We start from the raw sequence: 23,115 nt of genomic DNA, 5'->3' as shown, positions 1-23,115 counted from the left end.
TATCAAAAGGATGCCAGCCAGTACCAGACTCTCCCTGCTGAATACCAGCTCTGCCAATCTCTCCTGCAGAGGTGTGGGGCACCTGGCAATTTGTAAACACCACCAACCTGTCAAGTGGAGCCTCTCTTATACAGTTCCTCCTAGCCTGGCTCCAGGGGAAGGACATTCCGAGGAGGCGATGGGTCAAAACAGACCTGGGTCTTGTTCTCCCTAAGCTTCGCAATGGGTCATCTCCATTTCTTGCCTCCTTTTCTCACTAGAAAGTCACAAAAGTGCTGGGGATGGGATGGAACCTTGGTCTCACCTGCCCAACATGAATCATAGTACATCCCTATGTGACCTAGGGGCAGAAGCTGTTTTCTCCATGAACACTGCAAATCTTCAGCGCAGCAACATTAGCACCAAATACCTACTGGCCCAGTCACTGAGCACCTGTTTACAAAACAGGCCACAGGAATATGTAGCTACTAACACATTCTGTGGGGTCCCTTGAACTTCTGGAAGGAATAGCCCAGTGACATTCGTTGTGCACATAGCCTTGGACAAGTTCTGAATCAGGGGCCTGATGTGATTTTCCATCTCTTATCACTCCTTGGACCAGTGTTTTACAAAAGATTCTTCCCAGAGCACTCAGAAGTAGCCCTCCCTACGGGAAGAGTTGAAACTCAGCCACCCCTAGTTCTGCTTCCCACAATGCAAAGCCTTGAGATATCAAGGACATCAGGCTAAGCTGCCCAGAGATTCCAGGTCATCTCTGCCCCCAGGGAGAGCCTGCTGGAGTCCAGATCTGCTAAGGCCAGGACAGCTGGTCACCCAGGGAGGCCTGCAATCCCCTGCTTGTGCTGTGACAGCCTGCTGGGCCCCTGTTGTGAGTATTAAAGGCAGCCATCTCTCTTCTGCGGCCACCAAGGTACCAGCCGTACCCAACTACACAGCTATGTCATCATAGAAAGATGCTCCTTGGCGGGGGGCGGGGAATGATTGCTGCAGAACACTGACTGCAGATATGTCACTTAAGTGATTGCTGCCCCATCAAAGCCATGTGACAGAATCCAAACCCAAATGGGATTCGCTGGGAACCGTTTTATCCACAAGTGTATTTATTTATTTTAGAACTACGCCCTTTGTGAATAGAACCCAACAGAAATCATCCTTGGGTTATTTAGGCATCTATACCTTTCCCTTGCTGTGTCATGACTATGCACAGTGTAACACAGCACTGAGATCATAAAGCTACCATTCCTTACCTGTAAACTATGCCCTATCTCTTAAAATATATAAAATATTTTTATATATTTTCTCCCCTTTGATTTATTCCTTATCAAGAATCTATTAGGGCTGGGGTTGTGGCTCAGTGGTAGATCTCTCTTAGCACATGTGAAGCACTGAGTTTGATTCTCAGCATCACATAAAAATAAATAAATAAAGGTATTGTGTCCATTTACATCTAAAAATGTTAAAAAAAAAAAAAGAAAAAAGAATTTATTAGGCTGAGTGTGTTGGCACATGCCTGTAACACCAGCAACTCAGGAGGCTGAGGCAGGAGGATCACAAGTTTGGTAACAGCTTCAGCAACTTAGTGGGGCCCTAAGCAACTTTTCAAGACCCTGTCTCAAAATAATAATAATAATAATAATAATAATAATAATAATGGCTGCGGATGTGGCTGAGGGGTTAAGCACCATTCAGTTCAATCCCCAGTGCCCTCTCCAAAATTAATTAGGAAGGGATTATAGTAAGAATAATTTGGTAACATTGATTAAACTTGCTCAATGTGCCAGGCATTAAACTCAGAGCTTTGTAACTAACATCTCATTTATTTCCTCCAAGAACCTCCTGGGAAGTAAGTACTAGTATTGCCTGTTTCACAGATGAATAAGGGTGACCTGGGCCTTGAACCTGGACCTGCCGCTCCCACAGCCTGTGAGCTACACTATTGCTCCTTCCTATGTCCTGCACTAATTCTGCATCTTGTCACTTGTCTCCTGCCTGGACCTGGGGACTGAGGATCCTCTTCTGAACTCAGGCAGCTAAACTGGCCAAGCTCCAGAATGCAAACCTGCCTGGCTTCCTGGCAGGTGAGAAATCTGGGTCTGGCTTCCCACCGTCTTGCCCCTGGGCCTCTGCCAGCCAGCTCAGATTTATGTTCATGCTCCCCTTAGCCCAAATGAAATAATGGGAATGACTTAATGTGTCTTTATGTGGCACGATTGTTACAATTGATGAACCAACAGTGATGCATCACTGTGGACCACAGTCCATGGCTTACCTTGAGTTTGACTCTTGGGGTGGCACATTCTAAGGGTTTTGATAAATATGTAATGATATTTATCTATCATGATTTTGCACAGAATAGTTTCACAACCCTAAAAATCTTTTGTACGCCACCTGTTCATCCTTCCTCCTTTCTGACCTCAGCAATCGCCAACCAATCTTTTCACTGCCTGTGTAGTTTTGCCTTTTCCAGAACGTCATAGAGTTGGGTATGTACGTAGCCTGCTTCCACCACCAGAAGATTTGTGGGTAAGATCTTTTTGTGGTTTGATAGTTCATTTCTTTTTATTATAGAATAATTTCCATTGTCTGGATGGGCCTCAATTTGTTTATCCATTTACCTACAGAACATCTTGATTGCTTCAAGGTTTGGCAGTTACGAATAAAGGTGCCAGAAGCCTTGTGTGCAGGCTTTTGTGTGGAAGTTCAGATTTCTCAATGTGCCAGTTTATTGGGTTAAATACCAAGAGGACAATTGCTGGGTTGTATGACGACAGTGTTTAACTTTGCAAATAGAATTTTAAACTTAATTTTACTCAGGATGGTTGGTGTTGTATTGTGACTTCCTAAGGGCAGAGGTCTACCAGTTCAGCATCCCTTCCTATCCTTCCTCTCGGCCTCCCTGTCCTTCCCTGCTCCCGGCTGCAGCGGCATCTGCCCTCAGACAGACCCAACAGGCTGGGAGTGTACACAAACCACCTGGTTCACATCTTCTCCAAGACAGGGGAGTGCTTGCGTGGCATTTTATTACCAGTTAAAATTCCATTCCTGCTGAGCGTACACAAAGATCTCATTTATATCAAGCTAAATACTTTAGAATGTCAATAAAATTTGAAAGTAAAATTTGGGAATAATTCTGGAATACAAACGCATTGTACATACATTATTAGTTTCTTGAATTTTAATATGTTTCATTTCTTTATATTCCCCAGATGCTGCTTTTTTTTTTTTTTTTTTAACCAAGTTGCTTTCTCCTCTTCTCAACATCCATACCTCGAATTTGGAAAATCATATTCATGTTTTATTCACAGGGAAACAAGCCTTATTTGTCTTGTGTATGCTTTATAGAAAAGTATCTTGTGGTTTTTGTTTGTTTGTTGTGAGAAGAGCCTCACCGTTGCCCACACTGGTCTCCCGTGGTCCTCCTTCCTCAGCCTCCTAAGTAACTGAGACCACAGGTGTGTGCTCCACACCCCTTCCCTTTAGCTTGACAATGTCTTTCCACAGATCTTAATCTTTGCAGGTGTGAACCCATGAGCATCATTGGAATTCCATTAACATACTGATTTCATATGTATTTAAAAATAGTTGTTTCTCCCCCAGGTCACAGAGTCCTGGAGGAGACAATAAAGGGCATGAGTTTTGGTCCCTGGGATTCTGGGTCTTTCTCATGAGCTCTGAGTTAAGCCTGTCACAGTCACCAAGGTCCTTAACATCCTGTCTCTTGGGGCCTCACTACTTCCTACACACTGAGGGACTCTACATTCACACCCACTGGTCCCAAGTCACCTCAGCCCTGCCCCAACCCGTCTCACCATTTCCCTGGGAGCCCCTGGTATCTTGGGCGCTGGCCCCCACTGCTCTGGGCGCTATCGGCCCCTCTCTGGAGTTTCCATTCTCACCCAACTCCCCACAGGAAGCCTGTTGTGGTAGGCGGGTTGGTTTGATCAACCTCTCAATTCTCCACTGAAGAAACAGACCCAAATTTCCAGACAGCATTTTGAGTGATACATCACACTCCACATCTCTCCTGTCACTTAAGTGTGGCCTGAGAAGAACCCTACTCAGGAAGACCTCCTACTCACCTTGGGTGAGGGACAAGCCCATCCCTCCCTGCTTTGTTCAGGGGTCCTAATTCTGGTGTTCTGAATGTTGACCACTGAGTTCCAGCATCCTCTTTCCTCCCAGGGTCCCAAGAGTGAGCTCTCAAGAGAGGCAAGGCTTCTGCACACCTCTCTCCCCTTCCAGAATTCCTGTGATGGACATGCTGAGCTGGCTCTGCTTGGGTTACAATAAACTGAACTACTATCAAAGAGACCCCAAGATGCATTGACTTAATTACAGAAGTATATTTCCAGATCACATAATATCTCGGGATGGATGTTTCAGGTCCGCTGGTGGTTTCACAGGGATGGTGATTCAGCGACCCAGGTCCTTTGGCAATGGCAATCATCTCCCAAGCCAGTGGTAGGGGAACAAGAAAATGAAAGAGGCATGCTGCTGTCTCAAAGGCTCCTCACACGCCATTGGCTGGAATTCAGTCTTGTGGCCACCTTTAACTGCAGGAGGGGCTGGAGAAATACAGCCCCCTCTCATCCGGCAATAGAAAAAGGTGGAGAGCAAACTGCCCTACCATGGACCCCACTCCTCTTCCTCCTAATTCCCTTACCTTTTCCTTGCAATGGAAAGTACTGAGAATTTTATAATCTGTGACACCAACACAATCAAGAGGGAGCCATCTCCTCAAAGCTTCTTAGAACAGGTAATGGAGTAGAATCCGTTCATCAAGGAGTAATCATCGCTGTCTTAAAAATACATTCAAGTGCTACATTAGAGTTCTGCATTAGAATTCTCGGAGCTCTTATTTTGTTTGTTCTAAAATTTATCATATGTACTTTTATTCATTATATACAGGCCTCACTGATGTGTACCAGCTCCAGGGGAAATAAAAAACAAACATTAGCCAAACATCTTCCCTGAGCTCAAATACATTTTAGAGTTTACAGCTTAATGTCAAGTCTTGTGATATTAATCTTTGGGTAGCTTGTCTAGATCCCATCTAGACACATTTGAGTTAGTGATATTGTTAACAAGAAGCAGGACCAAACTGGGGGCACGGTCCTTGACAAGAGTCCTGTATCCTCCACCTGACCCCAGATGAGGCTGGTCCCACCTGTCTGTCAAGGAGCAAGAGAAGTCAAGTTGATTTAGGGGAGCATTGGACATCTGTTGGATGCCCCATGGTAAAATCAGTACTTTTGGCTTGGAGATGGGTGAGGGGAAAGAGAATGGGAGAATCAAAGGTGGCATCTCCAGACACCCATGGTGGCTCATGGAACTCACCATCTGTCTTATAGTGAGAGATTCCCCATTTTTTTGTCACCTCAGGTTCCTTTTTCTCTTCCTAATTTTACTAATTATAGGTGTTCCCCAAGGGCCTCTGTTTCTATCTATCTATCTATCTTACTTTGTCCCTCAGAGAAATTGTCCTATCTGTGACTTGTGGTTACTTTTATGTTCAAGTCTCTCAACTTCTCCCACTCCTGACTTCTCAGACTCTAGGTATGCAAAGTCATCAAGACACCTCCACTGAACTGATCCATCATCACAGAAGTCACCATATGTCAAAAGTGGAACAGAACTGGACAGTCACACTGGGTTCCAGGCCAGATGTCCCTGGAGACATCTCCACATTTTTAGAAAGATGTTGTGACTGGGCCAAGGCTTGCTGTGGGCTGGCCTCATGGATTGGGGATGCTAATCCAAACACGTGGGTGACATCTCTTGTTCTCACCCATGTACTGCTATTCCTGTGTAGTCACCGGCATCTGTTTGATCTTCCATACTGCCTCTTGGATTCTTTTCTTCATGCTCATTCCCATTCCTACTGCCTCATCCCAGCATAGACTGCCATTACCGTTGGCCCCACACTTCACTCTCTGACTTGGTTACAAATTATCTTCCTTACGAGTTTCATTTCATCATACACCAGAATGATTATTTCCTGAGAAATGATCCCAGGAAAGAGATGACAGCTTTCTGACTGAAGCCTGTTGGAGTCTTAGCAGGGGGATTGCTAAGGAAGGGGAGGATACAGGCCTAGAGATACAGGGATAACCATACCCAAGGTCTGTTGAGAACAAAGAACTGGCAGTAACATACAAACCATGGTGGTCACAGTGCCCATATAAGCCTGGTCTTAATTATGGATGGTCTCACTGAGAGCCGTGTGACACCAGGAGCTCCTGAGCAGCAGTGCCTCTCTGTCAGATGAGAGGCAGTATCATCATGTGGGCAGTTAAGTCCATTGGAGCTTCCCTTCCTCTTGGCTTGCAACCCCATCTCTTCAGCATCACAGACCAAACTCTCCGTAAAGGGCCTCATCCATCCTACTTCCCAGTAGAAAGCTGGTGTTCCAGTTAGCCCTGGAATCTTCTCACATACCTTATAGTTGTCTGTCTCACTTGGTTTCTGAGCCAATCTTGACCACTATTGGTAAGATTACAGGATCCCCCTTTCCTGTTTTAAGCATCCAGAGAGAGCTATTTGCTGTCATAGGCTCCCATGAGCCTCCAAAGCTGCAACCTTTCTTTCCTCATCCCCTGGGGAACAGACTTCAACTTTGGTCTTCCTCACTGAGAATTCACTTTGACCTTAAAACCAAGCCCATGAGCTGATCACCGGACCTCTGCCTGCTCTGACCACCTCTCAAGTACTAGATTTAGCAGAGCTGTGCCCATAGCCGCAGAATCTTGGCCTTCGGTAGGAAATACACCCCAGTAAAATTCTGCCTACTCAAAAGCTAAATTGTAAGCACTCCATCCTTGCCCCCTGAGGCCTTTTCCAACTCCTCCTAGATCTCCTGCTTGACTCCCTTTCCCACACTGTCTCCATCTTGGTCATGTTCTGTCTTCTGCAGTTGCCTGACCTCAGCTTGTCCTGACACCCATCCCTCACTATCCTAGGGCTTAGATCTTGTCTATACTCTCTGGTGTGTGGCTTTAGAAGTCTCCCATTTCCAGGTCCAGTCTTATCTACTCTGAAGGTTCCAAGCCTAGATATCTGCTTTGAATTACCTATAAGAACCTCCCACTGTTATCTCTTCTCCAAACTGGACCCTTTTGTGTACCAGTGCCTCAGGCACCCCATGCATGCCAAAACACAAGGGCCTGGACACTGTGGCACCACACTCCTCCTCCCTGCTCCATCCCTCCATCAGCAGTGGGTTACATCCTCCACCTCAGACACCCTTTACGTCCTTCTCCTCTCCCCACCGGCCAGGGAACTCCCATATGCTACCTAATGCTGGTGAGCACATGGGTAACAAGGGTCACTCCCAGTTCTAAACCTTCCTCCTGGCTCTTTCTCAGTCCGGAATTCTCGATCTGTTCCTTTCTGCCTAGGCTTATCTTGTCCTGGTTCAAGGCTAGACTCTCCTTTGGAGCCTCCTCCAATACTAAGATTTCTTGAGTCCTACCTGTTTCAGGACTATTGTGTTGGGTGATCATTACCAGGCCCAGGTTAGTAGGCCTTAAGCAGCATTCCCTACAGTATCTAAAGCTTTGGATTTGTCTGCAATATAAAACTACTAGGATTCAAAGGGAATGAAAAACATACCACATGGCATAACTGTCCCTCCTGGGTAGTCAAGAGAAGTTTTAGCCACAGAGGGGTGGGGCAGGACTCATCCTTGTTGTGGTAGGGAGTGTAGAAATGCCAGGTGAATCTACTGTAGTGACTATTGCCAACAAAGAGTTGTCACTTCCTTTGCTTTGTGGATATGATGTGACCTTAGGAGCGTTGGGTGAAATTTTTACCTGAGATGCCTCTAGAGGTGAAAGCTTCTCCAGGTGTGGTCCTTAGGCCACCTGCACCATACCACCAGTGTTGGTTAAAATGTCTACTCCCAGTTTCCCTGCAGCTCTGAAGGTGGAGCCTAGGAATCTACATCTTCATCAGGCCCTGTCTCAATGGATCAGCTATGATCAATTATCTGGCAAGGATGCTGTTGCAGTGGCCTTTCTACCCCAAGGGTCTTACAGTAAACCCTGGGGTCCTGGGGCCCTCTGCCTTGGGGTCCCTGGCTGGTGGGAGAGAAGGATAGTAAAGGGTGTCTGAGGTGAAGGAAATAACCCACTGCAGACTGCTGATGGAGGGATGGAGGAGGGAGGAGGAGTGTGGTGCCACAGTGTCCCGGCCCTTGTGTTTTGGCATGCATGGGGTGCTTGAGGCCCTCTGCCAAAGATCTGTTGGACCTACCTCATGACTCTAGACTGAGATTCACCTCTGGTTTTGCCAACATGTCCTATACCATTTTGCCTAGGTGGGCATTCTGTAAATATTTGTCGAATTAACTAGCACACTTGAGGGCAGGGCCTCTTTTTCGGTTTCTTTGGGGCCAACCAGTGACTCACAGTAAGAGGTCATAGACCCAGGCCATATCTGCAAATAGAAACAGAAGAGGAGACAGAAGCTTATAACACCCCAGCCTGGGTCCTAAGGGGTTGCAGTCTGGAAGGAGAGCTGTCTCTGGAAAAAGAACAACGTGGAGAGCCTCAGAAGCAAGAGTGCCTTCCTCAATGGTTAGGAAAATTCTTGAAGGGACAGGTTCTGAATTGTACTTGGACTTGTAGACTGCCAATTTTCCACTATCTTAAATACTTACATGTTGAAATCTGCTTGTTTTTGTTGGAGTACTTAGTTACAAGCAACAGAAACAAGCTCTGGGGGATTTGAGAAGAAAAGAAATTTAGTAAAAGTGTAGCTGGGAAGCTGAGGGCCCAGGTTCAGAAAACAGTAGAAACACGAGAGACTGGAGAGGAAGAAGCACTGCCAGGTAAACCCACAGGGACAAGCTGATGAGAACATCACTGTCACCATGGCAAGGCCAGGATTCCAGGCTTGCACCACCTACTCCACCGGCACTGGACCCAGTGCACCATGGCCCAAGACTCTGCCCTCTTCCACTGAAGTGTGAAAGCTTCTCTACCATCTCTGTTTCTGTGCACCATTGGCTTCCAATTCAGGGCAGGAGTCCTGGGCCACACCCACATCCTAGCTGCGAGGGAGGTTGGAAAACAAAGCATCCAGAAGCTCTTGTTTTTGGTGGAAGGCAGATACCCCTGCATGGGGTGAGGAATTCCCCAAACATAGGAAAGGGTGCAGATGCAAGGGAGCCAAAGCAAATGACCAATGTTTGCCATATGCTCTATATCTTGTATGGGAACAAGAAGTACAAATGTGAAAGAACAGCCATTTTCTTTTGTTTTCTTTTTTAAGAAGGGAATTTTGCAGAACTTCAGTTGTGCATGTTATGAAAGCAATAAGATTCTTCTCCATGGGAGCTGGGGAAGTCTTAATGCAAAGGGGAACCTTGAGGAACATAGAGGGTTGGGGCAGGTTGGGAAAGAGGGGAGGGCCCCCAGATTGGGGAAATTACAGAGGGTGGGAGCAGGAGGAAACAGCCTGACCTGCCTCAGAAGGCAGTCCTCTCCAAGTTCAAGGTCCATCGTACTGAAACCCATCATTCTCCTCAGTATCACCCAGCAGTCCTACTTCCATTAACTGAGAGTGATATCTCCATTACTTCTCGGAGCCAGTAAATGAGAAGTGCTCAGTTTTGACAGAACTTGATTATGCTTAGAATAACAATGAGATGAAATTTGTTGCTACTAATTATTCAGTGTAATACTGCCCTCAAAGTTCAAGGTTAACCCGGTGAAGAGAGGTTACCCAAAATGGAAATATTATTTTTGCTTGTACATAGTGTCTTTCACAGAACCTAAAAATAATGATGGCCTCCTAGCCCAATGGTTCCCAACATGGATGGTCAGTATCTTTTATCCTTTAAGCCCATGTATCGTTAACTAAAACTCAGTATTTGTAGATGGTGCTTTTTATTAAAAAAAAGAAGTGCAAAAACAATAATGAACAACTCATAGGTTTTTTTTCTATTGCATTAATCAGTGTATTTTGACAAATGTATATCCCTGTGTAACCCAACCCCTCACCAACATACAGACTATTCCCATACTTTGAAGAGTTCCTCTTTCCACCAAATCTCTACAAATGCCTCTAAATAACTGCCCTATATAGTTATATAGTTTTGCCTGTTATAGATTCTTTTGTGTAAAGTTTTTTTGTCACTCAACATAATACTTTAAAGATGTGTCCTTTTTATTGCATATATTAATAGTTAATTCCTTTTTCTTGCTGATTTCATCCCATTTATATGGATATACCATAGTTTGTTTACCCACTCTTTTGTTGATAGGCTTTTGGACTATTTCCTCATTTTTTAGCTATTATAAATAAAACTGCTACAACTACTCTTGTACAAAGCTTTTTTGTTATTGTCATTCTGTTTTGTTTTGGATATGTTTTTCTTTCTCCTAGGTAAATACTTAGGAGTAGGATTGCTGTGTTGTAGCATATCTAGTTCTATATTGTTTCCCAGTGATTGTACCATTTTATACTCTTCCTAACAATGTGTTATGGTTTGGAAGTGAGGTGTCCCCCAAAAGCCCACATGTGAGACAATGTAGGAAGTTTCAGAGGAGAAATGATTGGGTTGTAAAAGTCTTAACCTAATCAATTAATTATTCCCTGGTAGGATTAATTGAAGTGGTAGGGTGTGATGGAGGAGACTGAAATTGGGGCATAGGTTTGGGGTATATATTTTGAATCTGGAGAGTGGAGACTCTCTGCTTCCTGATGATGCGAGCTGCTTCCCTCTGCCAAGCTCTTCTGCCATGATGTTCTGCCTCACTTCAAGTTCCAAGGAATGGAGGAGGTCTTCTATGGACTAAGATCTCTGAAACCATGAGTCCTCCAATAAACCTTTCCTCTTCTATAATTGTGCTGGTCAGATCTTTTAGTCACAGCAGTGAAAAAACTGACTGAAACACAACGTACGATTTGTGATGGTTAAACATTCTAATAGCATTTATGTTTTCAATCTTAATTTTAGCCATTCTGGGGGGTATGTAATAGTCTTTCCTTGTGATTTTTAATTCACGCATCTTTGATGATTGATGATCTGGAACACTTTTTTCAGGTTTATTGGCCAGTAGTATATCTTCTCTGATCACTCTTTTACCTGTTTCGTGGAAGTGTTTGTCTTCTTATTTTTGACACTTAACCTGCTGATATTGAGCTCAAATTTTTGCATTCATGTTATGAAAAACATCGATTTATGATTTCCTTTTATTGTAGTAGCCTTCTTTGGTCTTGGTACCAGGGTTATGATAGTCTCATAAAAAAAGTTTGGAAATATCCTTTCCAAACTCTATTTTATGAAATAATTTACACAATATCTTTTTTACCCTTTTACTTAAAATATTCCTCTGTGCTCACTTCGGCAGCACATATACTAAAATATTCCTCTGACTTTATATTCATACTCTACTTGTAGACGGGATAAAATTAGAATTTTTTTTTTCTAGCCAGATAATCCCAGACTTTTTAAACTGAGTATTTGGTTGATTTACATTTAATGTAATTATTGATGTGGTTATATTTGTTATTTGTTTTTAGTTTGTCCAGTCTGGGTCACTTCCCTGCCCCTAGTCCTTTTCCTTCTTCCTACTTTCTTTGGAGTTAATTTTGTTTTTAAACACTTACTTTTAATTTATCTACTGGTTTTGTTGTTGTTGTTGTTGTTTGGCCAGACAGAATATGCTGAAGTATAAGCAGAAGCCAGAAGTTGTGGTTCCCTGACCTCGTCTTTCCTGGTCCACTCCCTTGTTGTCTTTTTCCCTCACTAATCCTCACTCTTACTCCTTCAGTGAAGTGAGCATGCCTTACAAAGTTTCTTGAGTCCTAGCCACCAGGCTGAGGCTGAGAGGTCCCAGACGTCTTGTTAAATAAGAACACTCCGTGATAAAGCTTTGCCTATCTTTCACTTGTGTTTGAAAGGACTCAACATTACTAGTACCCCAGAGAAAAAGACCTTTTCCTAAAATGCTCTTCTCCTTGGTCACATGCCCCAGCCATGGGTTCATATTCTGAACCAGTGACTCCTTCTAAGTGGGTTTGTGTATTAGTCAAGCTGTCCTTAAACCTTGCCTAAACCTTAGCTGGTGCAGCTGGAGGTAGCAAGGAGCGAGAGCTGGGGCTGCCAGTTTGCTGCTGCCTCTACCTCAGGACAATGCCAGCTCCTGCCCCACACAGTGTCTCCCACTCCAGCCACCTCCCTTCCACGGATCAGCTCTTCAAAAGCCCACAGTGTGGATTTCCCTTTTAAAAGTTCTTGCTTCCCAATGAGGCTGGAAGAACAGGGTGATTTTGAAGAGGTGTTAGTTTCACCAGGACTTCAAGCTGGCCTCAGGCGGACTGGAATCCTCAAATGTATTTTTTGAGCATTTGAATTCAAATGCTTTAAGGCAAGTCAGGAAACTCTTCAGGGAGTCTCAGGCCCCACCCTTCTCTGTGGCATTTTGACTGGCTCCTATAGGCATGTAGGTGTGTAAACCTTGTAGCAAGTTCTATCTATAGGTAACTGGAAGAGGGTAAGGAGTCTGCACATAGGCTAAGCCCTTGACACCTGAGGAAAGTGTCCAGAGTGTGGGTATGTCTGAATATAACCACCAGAGATGTAGAAACATACCTCCAAGGTGCCAAGTTCCAGCCCACCAGCTCCAGGCCCAGATGCTCTCACAAGTTATTTAGGTTCCTCTTTATGGTTAAACAAGCTCTACTTGGGAAAAATCCACCTGTACAGTCTACTTTTTTATCGCAAAAATTCAAGCCTAACACAGCATTGTGTGCAGCCAATTACCTTAAAGAACAAATTTGGGTACAAGTCAAAAACAATCAGAGTTTATTGAGTGAAATGGAATTGATCTGGGTTCTTAGGACTTCAGGGGAAAGCACAGAAATCCAAAGGGAGATCCCAGAGGCACAGACTCAGGACTGTGGCTGACCACAGCCTCCCCTGCAACTTCTTCAGGAGTCACACTTCCCTCTTCACCTGGGGCTCCACAGTGCTAGCCATAGAGTTTTTCTTCAAGTGCTTTTAGTTTATGTCTCAAAATGCTTTCAATGCCTCCCAATGCCTTTAGACAAAAATCCCAATTCAATGCCTTGACTTGTGGGGTCAGGATTTTTTTTTTTTTTTTTTTTTTTTTTGACTGCAGATTGAACCTAGGGGTGATTTAACACTGAGCCACATACTTTAACCCTTTTTAGTTTTTATTTTGAGACAGGGTCTCCCTAAATTGCTGAGGCTGGCCTCAGACTTGCAATTCTCCTGCTTCAGCCTCCTGAGTTGCTGGGATTTTAGACAGGTGCCACTATGCCCAGCAGTGTTTCAGCCTGAAATTTCCCACAACTCTCTTTCTCCACTCTCTGGCCTCCAACACTGCTCTGGCTCTTTGATAACAAGCCTGTGTCCACGCTGCTCCCTTCTCCTGGACCACTCCCGTTCCCAAGCCCCACCCCCACTGTATTAATTTCCTGTTGCTGCTGTAACAAATTTCTACAAACTTAATGGTGTAAAACAAAACAAATGTATTCTGTCAGAGTTCTGGAGGCTAGAAATCTGAATCTGTTTCTGTGAGCTAAGGTCAAGATGCTGGCTGGCCTGGATCCTTCTGGAAGCTCTGAGAAGAAAGTCCATTTCCTTATCTTTGTCAGTTGTATTCCCTGGCTTGTGCTTCCTTCCTGCTTCTTCAGAGCACATCATTCCAGTCTCTGCCTCCAAGTCCACATTACCTTCTCTTCCACTGCAGTCGAAATCCCCTTTGCCTCCCTTATAAGTACACTTGTGGATGACCTTTGGGGCTAGTAGGACAATCCAGGCTAAGCTTTCATCTCAAGATTCTTCATTTAATCACATCTCATTTCTCACATAAGGTAACACTGACAGGTTCCAGTGGTAAGGGTGTGACCAGAGAAAGACTGCTCTCTGAAGGCCATTATTCAGCCGACCACACTCACCAGCCTGGCAACCTACCAGCCATTTTCCCTTTAGGATTTGCTCAGACTTCACTTTTCTCTGTGGGGTGGCCTCCCTGCTCCCAAGGCCATGTTTAGGGATGCTCCCTGGCCAGATTCCCTACTGCAACATGTAGCACCCTGGATTGTAACCAAAGGCCTTTTTATCTGCTTTCTTTCAATCAGTATTAGCAGCAGAAGTGCCAGGCTCTGTGCACCTTTTTCCTCTCAGGGCCCCAAGGTCTGGCACAGGTACATGCTTACATTACACACGTTTGCAGGACTGAAGGTGCAAACTCTGGCTGCCAGCGTTGGGGTGAAGAGCCCTGATGGAGGGGGTACAGAGGCCCTGTATTCACAGTGATAAAGGGCTGTGGCGAGCCATGCTCGGTGGACCAGTTGTACTGTGCCTTGGTGTTACGTCCCTTAGGGCTGAACTCCAGAGCTCTGCAAAGTGTTCATCAGTCATCCAGCAGCAGAGCCCTGGGGTTCCGCTGGTCACTTTCACTGCTCCCTGCGTTCCTGTTACCCGGCCCTGGGGCACAGCTCTTGGGTAAAAGCACTTGAAGTCCAACTTCACTGTACCTCCCTGGTGGTCTGTGGCTGGTTCTCTAGACATTGATTAACTTTTCAGGGAAACACAATCATTAGCAAACTCAATCCACCTATTGGGGAAGATATAAACACAAGCAAACATTAACTCAGACCCATTGCTTTCCAACTCACAGTTACCCTTGGGGACACTGGCAGTCTCACTTGCCCCTATGTCCAGGTGGTTATTTGGTTGAAGGCAGTGAACTTCACAGTAATGTGCTTTCAGTTTATACCAACAGATATGGAAGGTGACCTTGGAATGTACCATCAAAGTTTATGAAACCGCAAGAAACACAAACACGCATACTTCCCAAGGCCGTGTTATATCACAAGTTGCGTGTGTTTATCTCTGACAAGGCTAATCTAATTTAAATTATTTATACCCAAACTTAAAAGCCACTAAAACAATCCTACAGAATGAAGTAATGAGGAAAAGTAGTCTCAGTATGCTGAGACTTGACTCTTGCTCTGCCCTTAACACCTGCTGGCTGCAAGCTCAGGTGCTTCTTGGTGCATCCTCTGGCTTCAGCCTCAGAGTAGAGTGGGTAGAGGAGGTTTTGAGAGTTTCTGTTGGATGGTTAAGAGCAGAAACGGGCTGGGTTGTCTAGTCAACCCTCAAAAAGCATCACCTCTGAGATTGCAAATGCCAGGGTAGTATAGAACTGAACAGCCCCTCCAGGAAGTGCACTGGGCCATCTCTGCTCTTCCCACCCTGCCACATGTCTGGGCGCTGGTGGCTGGACATTCTAGAACTCACAGTCAAAGCAGTAGTCCTAATGGAAGCGCCAATAGTTTTATCCCAAGATGATCCCTCAGAGCAGGGTCCATTTCTATAGAGTGTTGGACCCTTTCTATACAGTTTAGAAGTCTCTCCTCTACCCCACTATATTTCCCCAAGGAATTCCATTCCACCCTCCATGTTCCTTCATCTCTTCCCTCTGCTCTGCACCTCCAAACTTCTCCTTCTCTCTGTTACCTCTGGTGTTGGAGTCCTGTGTTCATCAGCACCCTGCGCAAGCAGGAAGACCACAACAAAGGAGGGATCTTGGAATGAATGGGAACTGTTGGTTTGATTCTGGCATGTCGTGTAATCAGCATCTACATAAAATGTGGATTTCTTTTCTCTATCGTCAACCCTGACTTGACAGGCAGTTTAGAGTCATGGTTAAGACCATGGATTTTGAGTCAGATAGGCCAAGTTAGTGGTGGCTCTGTCATTTATAAACAGTATGCCCTTGAGTTCGCTAGTCTACCACATTCCTCTGATCTATAAAATGAACTAACAGGGAGTGACACCTACCTTAGAGAGTCACTCAGGGAAAGGAAATGAGATTGTGCATGTAAAAGGCTTAAACTCCTTGTATATATACAAAATGATCAGCAAACATTGTTATTATCAACAATGATAAGATTGTTGGTAATATAAAAACCACATGCAGAAATTTGAGTAGAAAATGTGAGTGAACTAACCGCCCTATCTTCTCTTTCCATGCAGAGCAGATGGAGGTTGATGGGAAAGTTTTCTAAGAGTACGTGAGAGGCAAGGTCCTGTAGGGTTAGAATTCTGAAAGCCAAGTCTCCTGGGTCTCCAAGAGAATGAAGAGAATCCTACCTTAAGCCTGCTCTGTTTGGGTTGTAAATCTGGCCCAAAGGAAAGTAATTTAATGGAAACAATCACAAGTAGGTTTAGAGTCAGGGAGAGGCTGAACCATCCAGTTTCATGGTGTATGACTTAGGAAAAACAAACAAACTATTCAGGGGTAGCTTTGACTCAGTAAACCAGCAGCCTGACGGGTCCAAAGCTACTTCCCATAGGTCTTAAGCCAGAGCCCTGTAAAGAAGGAACCAGTCAGGAAGGAACTGAACAGGGCTGAAGTAACTGCAAACAGATCCAACTGGTTTTTGTGGTGGGTAACGTTTGTTTAACATTATGTCCAGATGTCTAGATTGCAAGACACATATTGTTAGCATCAAAAAATGTTTATAAAATTTTTAGTTCAGCTCCATACTGGGTTAGGTACTGTGATAAATCAAACTGAAACCAAATTTGCAGACCCCACCCATGTAAGGAAGGGCTGGAGCTGGTCCGAGATTTCAAAAAAGTGGATAAGAAACAAAATAAGGGAATCATATGAGCAAGAAGGACTTGCCCAGTGTCCTCAGCTGTTTTTTTAACTGCAAGAAAAATGCTAAATTGAGGACATGGTAAAGTAATCAGAAGTGTTGCTAAGGTCTGGTTCCCTAAGGAGCCTGGGACACAGGGAAGACCCCTTCCTGGAATGATTGGCTGGTTTCCATTGCTGGGCATTAATGAGATGCCCTGCTGAGCAACCCCTGGTGAGTGTGAGGGACGAACACTCCACTTCCCCAAAACTGCCTCAGCTGCGCTGGGCTGCCTTTTATTGGCCTTTCCATGAAACTTAAGTATTAATATCCTGTATTTGGAGATAACTTCCTCTTCTGGCAAAAAAAAAAAAAAAAAAAAAAATTTTCAGGGGATTATTTGTTTATTTGTTTTACCCTGGTGTGGGCTATAACCCAAAGGTCATATTTTTAAGTTTGACTTTGGGTGACAGGACAGACCTCAAGAAGCCCAGCCAGGCCAAGAGCTTCACTATCAGATCAGCTCAGACCAACGTTTGCTTCACTTCTGGGTGATGCTTTCAGTATATTGTTCTAAACTAAAAAACTGTCCTTAAAATCATTCTTGTGAAAAAAATAAATAAGAGAAGATAGGAGCCTCCATCAGCAGAAGCCAGCTTACACCTGGGCCTCAGAAAAATGTCAAAAAGTTTTCCCACAAGCATGCTAATATGTTGGAAGCACCTGGAAAAACCATTAATTTACAGTTCATTGTCTAAGAAATCTATGACTAAGAAGCTACCTATTATCTTTAAAATGGTCTACAAATTTCATTCTTACTTTGATGGATAGAGGGAGAAAGGACTGGAAAACAGAGAGAAGAACCCACCTCACTCCTCAAGCTGTTCCTCTTCCCACCAATGTTTAAACGATTCTGGAAAAAAATCGAAGATAAATCTGAAAAAGATGGAGTAACTAGTGACAAAGTTTTTCCTGTTGATAAATTACAGCAAATAATGTTGCTGTCAAATCTTTACCACTAAGATCCACAGCAGCTTTCCAGAGCAACAATCCAGAGCAACTTTCCCAACCAAGAAATTCCCAGGATGGGTTGGATATGTTTGGGGCAAGCTTAGAAAACATAGGATATTTGACCTAAAAGATAAGACAGGAAATTGAGTCCTCCGTTCTGTTTAGTGAACACACAGAATTTTCTAGAGATGCTTGGCTTTAAAGCTTTGCATTTGTGGCATGTCAGAGTATAAGACTAGAGAATAATATCCTAGGAAGAGTGACTGTCCCTGGGTTGTTTAAATCCCCACAGTGCCTCCCATTGGGCCTCTCACAGGTGCTGTGAGACTCAGAGTGGGCAATGGGCACCAGGCACCCAGGGACAATCATTACCTTTGAGCATTTTCTTCCATTTGTGGACAGTGGAGGGGCTGGAGAAGACCCTTGGTCTACCAGTTACAAAACTGTCTGTGGTGAGGTCTATGGGTTCTTGCGTCAGCTGCACTGAGCTGGAATCTTGGCTCTACCATCCTCCAGCAAGGAATTTCACCTTTCTATACCTTGTTTTCCTCATCTGTCAAATGGACATTGTCATCTGACTTAAATTCTAAAGACTCCTGAAGGTGACTGGAGGTGACTCAACCAAAAACTTTAGCTTGGCATCAGCCACAGGCTCATCTACTTGACATGAGACTCACTACTCTCTCTCTGAAGAAGGCCACCATCTCCCAAAGGCCGCACACTGATCTGGTCAGGAAGCTGTGTTTAATTTGTAGAGGCCTTAAACACCATATTCAAGTAGGCTCAAAACTAAAGATGTCAACATGTACAGTTACCCCTTCTTTTTTTTTTTTTTTTTTAAAGACAAGCTACTTTGCAAATAGCAGAGATCCCGCCCAGAATGAAAACTATTTCAAATGTCAACTAAAAATTTGAGTGGCACCAAAAATATTCAAGAAGCAACCTCTCTTTCACTACTAAATCCTTGCATCAGGCCTCTCCCTCAGTGGCCACACACTTCTAGGACAGATACTAGAGAAACATATTTTTATGAAACTCATGATATATGAACTTTCCAAGTCATATTGTTCATTCCTACCACAATATGATTTTTAAAAAAATTTTTTGTGTAGAGGACAGAATACTTTATTTTATTCATTTATTTTTATGTGGTGCTTAGGATCTAACCCGTGCCTCGCACATCCTAGGCAAGTGTTCTGCCACCGGCTACAGCCCCAGCTCCTACATTATCTGGCAGAAAGTTTGCAGTTTAAATATGTTCATACATGTATTCATAATTTATTCACAGTGATTTATGGAGCGCCCACTATGTGCCAGGAATGGTCTGAGACAGCAGTGAACACATTCCTGTTCTCAGTTTAGGTGACATAAATATTTCTCACTGGATTTATTTAGGTTCTCTCATGGGTAGTGTATTATCTGAGCAAGAAGACCGCCAGGCTCTGTGGGTATTTGGAACCTGCAGGAAGACTCCCAAACAGCTTCCATGGGGACAGCCATTCTGGAAGAGCGCTTGGCCCCTATTGTCAGAATCAAGGACTGTGCTTTTTCTCACAACGATGGGCTGGCTCTTTGAAACCAGGCCACTTATGTGGCCAATGAAGTTTATAGACCACATCCTCATCAATCTTTCTCCTGCAAAGTGACCCTTAGCTTGTCAATTTGAGAGGACAAACTCAAGGGGAAAGTGTAGGAGGTTTGGACCTAACAGGCAGGAAAAAAAAGAAAAAAAGTTGTGGAGAGATGAGCTCTCACAGGGGAACTTCCAAAGGTCTGGCCAAGATTCCTGCTGCTGTGGCAAGCAATCTCAGGGCTCAGAGTATCCGTGAGAAGCAGCGATCATACGTAATTGGTTGCTGAACCCTTCAGGGCCCTCAGCTGTAAGCCACAGCGGCTGGTTCTAGTAATCTAGTACAAAGGAGTTCATTAAAAAGAGATTGGTTAGCTCATAGAATCAGTAGGAGCTGGGAGAACCCATTCATGGAACAGTGACTGAATCTATGCTACAGAACCGCCCCAAGGAAGTCACTACTGCTCCACCAGGCAAAAGCTACCAGCGTAGCCACTCCACAGATGCCATTTCTCTTCCATTTCTTCCAAAAGAAACCTCTGCTACCTGCCTTGCCAGCAAAACAGTGCCTGATGGTTCTCAATTCCAAGTCAAAATCTCACCCAGGAAGCTTGATGGGGGAACCTGCTCATTATTCTCATATTTTAAAGGCAAGGAATCTTCTTCCTGAAGAAAATGGGAATCGTAAAGCTGGCACTTTCCCATATAGAGCAAAAATGAGTTGGAGGATAGGGCTGGGGTTGTGGCTCAGTGGTAGAGCACTTGCCTAGCATGTGTGAGGCACTGGGTTTGATTCTCAGCATCACATATAAATAAATGAATAAAATAAAGGTCTATCAACATCTAAAAAAAAATTTTTTTTAAATAGTTGGATAGTCAGGTAGCATGAAAATTGCCTAGTTCACTCAACCTTTTAGCCAACCTCAAGACCAGCACCAGCCTCCTCTGCCTGAGATGATGGTAGCTCAGACACCTAGAGTAGTGGCCCCTCAGGAGTCAAACAAACTCAAAATAAAGTCATCTCACCTTTTATTGGAGAAAGTTGGTGAGCAGTGTGTATGGTATGGAATCATCACATTGGTGAGCAGTGTGTATGGTTCAGTCACCTTTTCTTTTTATCTAGCTCCATACAAGAGAGGAGCTATCCCAGAATCACCTACCCAGTTCCTCTTGAGAGACAGAGGCTTTGGATTCTGGGATCAAGGCTGCCCCCTCAGAAGGACTCAAGATGTTGTCCAGGGCGGCAGCATTGGTGGCTCCAAGCTGTGAGCATGGACTTTTCTGCTTTGAGCAGTCCTGAGCCAGAGCCCCAGCAGGGCCCACGGTCTCCTCTTTGCATCCCTTTTCCTCTAAGTTGCTCCCTGGAAAAGGATCACAGTCAAATATGAGGAGTCATTAATTCTTATTTGTTTACCTTCAAATCCTGGCAGCATTTGGAGACCTCTCAGAGACTGTGTCCTGTGACCCATAGACTGAGACTCAGAGTTTGAGAATGCTGCCCACAGTCTCTCAGGAACCAGCAGCAGAACTGGTACCAGCACCCATTTCTAGTACCAGAATCCAGTTCTCCACTCTCCTGAAATAGCACTTCTTGTTCAGGAATATTTGCATTTTAATAGACTACCAATACTAAAGTCAGAGGACTGAGTCCTCTTTGTGAAATGTTGGTCACCCTTGAGCCCCTGTCTAAGAACTTCTGAGTATGAAGTCAGTTTTCCCCAGGAAGCCACACTCAGGAACTGATACAGTAAACAGAGCAGGCAGCACCTGGCACCTGCACTCTGAGGGACACCTGACGCCCTCAGTGCACAGCTGAAGGAAGGCAGGCACTTCCCACAGCTGTGAAGTCTCAGCACCCAGAGGTCACAGTGAGCACATTTCTCTTTGGTTCGTAAGGCCCAGGGAAATCCTAGCTGGCCAAGTTCGGCTGCGTGTTACCATCACAGTTAGCAAAGCATGTGTCAGAGGAGGACAATCTGCAGGATTTCAAGTTTCCTCTCTCTAAAAGGAGCGAGTTGAGTTCCGTGATCTTTAAAACTCTTTAGGCTCCTACCCTGAGAGAATCCCAGTGGAGGAGGGCCAATCCCTGAGGAGCCACTTGCAAAGGAATCACAAAGGAAGCTTTGGTCAGGGCTTCAGAACTTGTAAGCTGTAAACTCAACTGAAGTCTAATCGGAACCTGAAATGGGGCCAGCACAGTCACGGCTTTGACGCTTGGGAGGCGTTCTTTCTGAGACTGCGTGGGCTCAGGATGTCTGTCTCATGCTGTCTGCACTCACCTCCGCCCATTCACCATTGAGCAGAGCAAAGAGCAAAGCGCAGGGCTGTCGCTTCACTGGGGGATGCCCCTCTGCATCTGTGGTCTCCAAGGTTCCTCCATCCTGTCACTCAGCCGAACAAAGGCTGCAAGTGTTAATTTCATTTTTTAAAATAAGTTTGCATCTGATTATAAGATGAATGTTCATGTATGCAAAAACTGTATATTGTCAACAGGACACTGAAGCCCAAAGCGCTTCTCGCTTTCATCTGCTTCTTCTTACCCCATGAGTGCTCTGGTTTCCTTTCCTCTGATTCGGGGAAACCCTGTCCATACTAGTCTGAGTGATTCTTATCCTCCTACTTCCTCGTCTTTCTGCATCTCCAAAGCTCCTGAGAGCTGGGCTGGTGACACAGATCCCCAGGGGAAGGCAGGGAGGAGAGCTTATACGTTAGAACAGTTACTCATTAACAGGACCCAGTCTACCTACGCAGCTAGATGTTCAACCAACAGACCTGTGGGTCCACTTCCTTTGGCTCCTCCTACTACCTCATTCTGAAAAATATTTACAAATTTCTTAATTTGTTGTAATACCTAGATAAAGAATAGAAAGTGGCATTTGTGGGACAGAAGTAGAAGAAACACCAACATCTATGAAAGAAAGCACTTGTGAGCTATTGGTGGGAGTTACTGATGGGAAGAGAAGAGTCGCAATGATGCTGATTGGTTGGTGCAGTCTACCTGTCTGTTACACCAAAACAGGTCCAGTAAATAACAGTGATATAAATAATAACGTTGACCATGTCCTTTATGTACCTGCCAGGTACTTTACACAGAATGTTCCATTTATTCCTTAATCTCCCTCTGTTACAGAGAGGAAATTTAAAGCTCAGATAAATCAAACCATTTACTCAAAGCCTCATGTGTTAGTAAATGGTAAAGTTGGGATTTGAACTAGAGCAGTTTGACTCAGAGATCATGCTTTTAACCTCTACCCATGCTCTACCACCTCCTCTCAAGGAGAGGTTTCACTTGGGAGAATGGAGAAAGACACATAAAGACTTGAACAAGGCCACAGGGTATGTGGGCAAGACCTGTGCTCTCTTCACAGAGGAAGATAGGAGCTGGGGGGAAATTCCACTATGATAAGACACATTGCTTAGGAATTGCATGGATACATCTCAGTCAATATAGGTTAACTTCTTCAACAAAACCCCCACTATATTAACATCTGAACACTATGTTTAGTTCCTACCCACACAAACTGGAATTAGACATTCCTGGTCAGGCAACTCTCCTGAGTTTCCCCTCCACACAGTGACACAGGGATCCAGGTCCCTGCTCTTAGTGAAACCAGGTGAGGAAGAAAGTGAAGGAAGACATGCTGTATACTTAACCACCTCAGTCCAAAAGTGACAAATCACTTAGGGCCATATTTCACTGACCAGAATTAATGATTTGGAGTGCGCTGGGGGACAGGAAAATGTCTCTAGCTAGGTAACTTCTTCCCAATAGCAACCCCATACTTAGGAGATCAAGGAGTCAATGAGATCATGACCTTTTAAAGGTTAACTAGACATTTCTATCACAAGCATACTTGAGAAAAAGAGTGGAGGGTGACATGATAGCCTGGCCAAGTATGGTGAATGGC

General features: G+C 44.5%; 2 long non-coding RNA genes across 2 annotated transcripts; one reads left to right on the top strand and one right to left on the bottom strand.

The window, feature by feature from the left end:
* Positions 1–13,208: 13,208 nt before the first annotated feature.
* On the bottom strand, positions 13,209–21,872 carry LOC306645245. Its single transcript, XR_013759581.1, has 3 exons — positions 20,622–21,872; positions 17,495–17,539; positions 13,209–14,594 (listed from the first exon to the last, which is right to left on the bottom strand). It is a non-coding gene; the product is annotated as an uncharacterized lncRNA (long non-coding RNA).
* On the top strand, positions 14,643–18,472 carry LOC306645249. The gene is made up of 2 exons (XR_013759582.1): positions 14,643–14,795; positions 17,485–18,472. It is a non-coding gene; the product is annotated as an uncharacterized lncRNA (long non-coding RNA).
* Positions 21,873–23,115: the final 1,243 nt, after the last annotated feature.

The sequence above is a fragment of the Sciurus vulgaris genome, assembly GCF_902686455.1.
Source record: "Sciurus vulgaris genome assembly, chromosome: 1".
In the NCBI taxonomy this organism is placed as follows: Eukaryota; Metazoa; Chordata; class Mammalia; order Rodentia; family Sciuridae; genus Sciurus; species Sciurus vulgaris.
Note: the sequence above shows the minus strand (reverse complement) of the source record. Positions and strands in the feature narration are given on the sequence as shown.